The sequence below is a fragment of the Protomyctophum bolini genome (assembly GCF_963924005.1).
Source record: "Protomyctophum bolini genome assembly, chromosome: 6".
In the NCBI taxonomy this organism is placed as follows: domain Eukaryota; kingdom Metazoa; phylum Chordata; class Actinopteri; order Myctophiformes; family Myctophidae; genus Protomyctophum; species Protomyctophum bolini.
The window spans coordinates 49,761,584-49,767,583 of NC_137867.1; positions in this window are offsets into that span (position 1 = coordinate 49,761,584).

Here is a 6,000-nt window from a genome sequence, read left to right on the forward strand (position 1 = left end):
TTGGGGTGTAAAGCTACACAGTTCAGTACTGAACTGTCCAAGGTGCTGAAACACAGAGTTAAGTTGGGTTGTAAAGCTACACAGTTCAGCACTGAACTGTCCAAGGTGCTGAAACACAGAGTTAAGTTGGGTTGTAAAGCTACACAGTTCAGCACTGAACTGTCCAAGGTGCTGAAACACAGAGTTAAGTTGGGGTGGAAAGCTACACAGTTCAGTACTGAACTGTCCAAGGTGCTGAAACAGAGTTAAGTTGGGGTGTAAAGCTACACAGTTCAGTACTGAACTGTCCAAGGTGCTGAAACACAGAGGGAAGTTGGGGTGTAAAGCTACACAGTCCAGTACTGAACTGTCCAAGGTTCTGAAACACAGAGTGATGTTGGGTGTAAAGCTACACAGTTCAGTACTGAACTGTCCAAGGTGCTGAAACACAGAGTTAAGTTGGGTTGTAAAGCTACACAGTTCAGTACTGAACTGTCCAAGGTGCTGAAACACAGAGGGAAGTTGGGGTGTAAAGCTACACAGTCCAATACTGAACTATCCAAGGTGCTGAAACACAGTGAAGTTGGGGTGTAAAGCTACACAGTTCAGTACTGAACTGTCCAAGGTTCTGAAACACAGAGTGATGTTAGGTGTAAAGCTACACAGTTCAGTACTGAACTGTCCAAGGTTCTGAAACACAGAGTGATGTTGGGTGTAAAGCTACACAGTTCAGTACTGAACTATCCAAGGTGCTGAAACACAGAGGGAAGTTGGGGTGTAAAGCTACACTGTCCAGTACTGAACTGTCCAAGGTTCTGAAACACAGAGTGATGTTGGGTGTAAAGCTACACAGTTCAGTACTGAACTGTCCAAGGTGCTGAAACAGAGTAATGTTGGGTGTAAAGCTACACAGTTCAGTACTGAACTGTCCAAGCTGCTGAAACAGAGTTAAGTTGGGGTGTAAAGCTACACAGTTCAGTACTGAACTGTCCAAGGTGCTGAAACAGAGTGAAGTTGGGGTGTAAAGCTACACAGTTCAGTACTGAACTGTCCAAGGTGCTGAAACACAGAGGGAAGTTGGGGTGTAAAGCTACACAGTTCAGTACTGAACTGTCCAAGGTGCTGAAACACAGAGGGAAGTTGGGGTGTAAAGCTACACAGTTCAGTGCTGAACTGTCCAAGGTGCTGAAACACAATTCAATTCAATCCAAAGGGCTTTATTGGCATGAGAAAACATACGTTTACATTGCCAAAGCAGAAAGAACAATACAACAATACAGCAATACAATCAAAACAAAAATGATGTACTTTGAAGGTCAGAATCTTCAATACATCAACTTCTATGTACCAAGATCACTTGATGCAGGTATAGTGCAGGAATATAGACAATGATTAGTCTTTAGGGTGGTTGTGTTCCATTTGATATCCTTCTCCTATCACAGCAACTCACAAATCTTGTTAGCTGTGTTTGCACATTGTTGTACTTCGCCCAGCAGATATGGGAGTTTTTTGTCATTGGTCATGTTTTCAAAATCTCCGTGTGTGGTTGTTTAATCTGTGGGAAGTATGTGTCTCTGATGTCTTGGTACAATGGACAGACGGTATGTGTCTCTGATGTCTTGGTACAATGGACAGACAGTATGTGTCTCTGATGTCTTGGTACAATGGACAGACAGTATGTGTCTCTGATGTCTTGGTACAATGGACAGACAGTATGTGTCTCTGATGTCTTGGTACAATGGGCAGACAGTATGTGTCTCTGATGTCTTGGTACAATGGGCAGACAGTATGTCTCTGATGTCTTGGTACAATGGGCAGACAGTATGTGTCTCTGATGTCTTGGTACAATGGGCAGACAGTATGTCTCTGATGTCTTGGTACAATGGGCAGACAGTATGTGTCTCTGATGTCTTGGTACAATGGGCAGACAGTATGTGTCTCTGATGTCTTGGTACAATGGACAGACGGTATGTGTCTCTGATGTCTTGGTACAATGGGCAGACAGTATGTGTCTCTGATGTCTTGGTACAATGGACAGACAGTATGTGTCTCTGATGTCTTGGTACAATGGACAGACAGTATGTGTCTCTGATGTCTTGGTACAATGGACAGACAGTATGTGTCTCTGATGTCTTGGTACAATGGACAGACAGTATGTGTCTCTGATGTCTTGGTACAATGGACAGACAGTATGTGTCTCTGATGTCTTGGTACAATGGACAGACAGTATGTGTCTCTGATGTCTTGGTACAATGGACAGACAGTACGGTACAGTCCTATTCGTCTGTGCCTCAATCTCAAAATGACATTGATGGGTACCTATGGGTATTTATGTTAGACACACCCACAGACACACCCCCAGATTCTCAGCCACACCCACAGGTTTATTATATATATTTATATGCAATAAACAAGCACAGAAAGTACATCTTGGTGGTGTGTAGCGAATCTTGTGGACCAGACCCATTGCAAGATGCTGTACTCTGTTGTCAACCCTAAGCCCTTCCAGCCTTTCAAAGTGTGGAGGTGTTAGTTGGATTCGGGGGTTGAGGCCAAGTAGTAGCCTGACCAGCTTATTAGCATGTCTAAAGAGACAATTGAAGCTGGAGATCCTAGTGAGTTCTGTCGGAGTAGCACAATAAGCATTTAGAAATTCAAAAGAATCTTGAGTAAACAAATTAGGAGGGAAGGACAGATTTACAGACATACCAATAGTAGTGAAAAGTATTTTTACTTTTTTTCAGTAACACACACGCACGCACACACACACACACACACACACACACACACACACACACACACACATATAAATATATATATATATATAATATATATATATAAAGCTCCTTTGAATTTAATTTAATTTAGATTTTCTGTCTCATTTCAAGTTTTCAAATATATAAAAATATTTTGAAAATAGCAGATCCACAAGCTCACACGCTATTTTAAAATGGCCAAATTGTGTATAGTTGTTAATGTGTATTTTATTTACTTCTACTCCATTACATCTCAGAGGCAAATATTGTATTTCTACGCCACTACATTTATTTGCAAATTTTAGTTCATGTACAGTTAATGTACAGTCCTCAGAACAGGGGGTATTTAATTGCAAACATTTCATCAATAATCATCAAGACAATATTCAGATTAAAGAGACACGCCAAGGACCCCCCACCCGAAGAGACACGCCAGGGACCCCCCCTCCATAGACTAATGGCTATAGCTCTAAAAACCTTCTCTTATGGGGGTCCCTGGCATATCCTCTCAAATGGGGGTCCCCGGCACATCTCCCAAACGGGGGTCCCTGGCACATCCCTTCAAATTTTCATTAAATTTGCAAGCTGTATAGTTGGGTGGGGGGGTGTTAAGGATTCAAATTAAAAAAGGGCTAAAGTAGCAGATCTACAAGCTCAAAATAATCAATAATCATCAAGACAATATTCAGATTAAAGAGATATGCCAGGGACCCCCATCCGAAGAGACACGCCAGGGACCCCCCACCCGAAGAGACACGCCAGGGACCCCCACCCGAAGAGACACGCCAGGGACCCCCCCTCCATACTCCATAGATAGACTAATGCATGTCAAACTGGGGGTCCTTGAAATTAAACGGGTTGAGAGTCACTGCTATAGCTGTAAAAACCTTCTCTTATGGGGTCCCTGGCATATCCTCTCAAATGGGGGGTCCCTGGCACATCCCTTCAAATTTTCATTAAATTTGCAAGCTGAATACTGCACTGGCCTCTGTCCTACTGCCCTACTGCCACCTACTGTCTGTTTATTATATTACACAGTAGGTGAAAAGAAAACTCCCCTTAAGACTAAACCACACCCATAAGAGGTGTGACTTCCATAGGTACCCAGGTACTTTTAAATACCTAGAGGTAACTATGGGTACTGGGCCGGCATAAACGAAGGGAACCCCACTGTATGTGTCTCTGATGTCTTGGTACAATGGACAGACAGTATGTGTCTCTGATGTCTTGGTACAATGGACAGACAGTATGTGTCTCTGATGTCTTGGTACAATGGACAGACAGTATGTGTCTCTGATGTCTTGGTACAATGGACAGACGGTATGTGTCTCTGATGTCTTGGTACAATAGACAGACAGTATGTGTCTCTGATGTCTTGGTACAATGGACAGACAGTATGTGTCTCTGATGTCTTGGTACAATGGACAGACAGTATGTGTCTCTGATGTCTTGGTACAATGGACAGACAGTATGTGTCTCTGATGTCTTGGTACAATGGACAGACGGTATGTGTCTCTGATGTCTTGGTACAATGGACAGACGGTATGTGTCTCTGATGTCTTGGTACAATGGACAGACGGTATGTGTCTCTGATGTCTTGGTACAGTGGACAGACGGTATGTGTCTCTGATGTCTTGGTACAGTGGACAGACAGTATGTGTCTCTGATGTCTTGGTACAATGGACAGACGGTATGTGTCTCTGATGTCTTGGTACAGTGGACAGACGGTATGTGTCTCTGATGTCTTGGTACAGTGGACATACGGTATGTGTCTCTGATGTCTTGGTACAGTGGACAGACGGTATGTGTCTCTAAAGTCTTGGTACAATGGACAGACGGTATGTGTCTCTGATGTCTTGGTACAATAGACAGACAGTATGTGTCTCTGATGTCTTGGTACAATAGACAGACAGTATGTGTCTCTGATGTCTTGGTACAATGGACAGACAGTATGTGTCTCTGATGTCTTGGTACAGTGGACAGACGGTATGTGTCTCTGATGTCTTGGTACAGTGGACAGACAGTATGTGTCTCTGATGTCTTGGTACAATGGACAGACAGTATGTGTCTCTGATGTCTTGGTACAATGGACAGACGGTATGTGTCTCTGATGTCTTGGTACAGTGAACAGACAGTATGTGTCTCTGATGTCTTGGTACAATAGACAGACAGTATGTGTCTCTGATGTCTTGGTACAATGGACAGACAGTATGTGTCTCTGATGTCTTGGTACAATAGACAGACAGTATGTGTCTCTGATGTCTTGGTACAATGGACAGACAGTATGTGTCTCTGATGTCTTGGTACAATGGACAGACAGTATGTGTCTCTGATGTCTTGGTACAATAGACAGACAGTATGTGTCTCTGATGTCTTGGTACAATGGACAGACAGTATGTGTCTCTGATGTCTTGGTACAATGGACAGACAGTATGTGTCTCTGATGTCTTGGTACAGTGGACAGACGGTATGTGTCTCTGATGTCTTGGTACAGTGGACAGACAGTATGTGTCTCTGATGTCTTGGTACAGTGGACAGACAGTATGTGTCTCTGATGTCTTGGTACAATGGACAGACAGTATGTGTCTCTGATGTCTTGGTACAATGGACAGACAGTATGTGTCTCTGATGTCTTGGTACAATGGACAGATGGTTAGGAAGTGTAGCTCCGTTTCCACTTCATTTAGTGTGCAGTGGGTGCATAGTCTGTCTTCTCTCGGGATACAGGTCTGCCTATGAAACGCAGAGGGAAGTTGGGGTGTAAAGCTACACAGTTCAGTACTGAACTGTCCAAGGTGCTGAAGTGAAGTTAGGGTGTAAAGCTACACAGTTAAGTACTGAACTGTCCAAGGTGCTGAAGTGAAGTTGGGGTGTAAAGCTACACAGTTCAGTACTGAACTGTCCAAGGTGCTGAAGTGAAGTTAGGGTGTAAAGCTACACAGTTCAGTAATGAACTGTCCAAGGTGCTGAAGTGAAGTTAGGGTGTAAAGCTACACAGTTCAGTAATGAACTGTCCAAGGTGCTGAAGTGAAGTTGGGGTGTAAAGCTACACAGTTCAGTAATGAACTGTCCAAGGTGCTGAAGTGAAGTTAGGGTGTAAAGCTACACAGTTCAGTAATGAACTGTCCAAGGGGCTGAAGTGAAGTTAGGGTGTAAAGCTACACAGTTCAGTAATGAACTGTCCAAGGTGAAGTTAGGGTGTAAAGCTACACAGTTCAGTAATGAACTGTCCAAGGTGCTGAAGTGAAGTTGGGTTGTAAAGCTA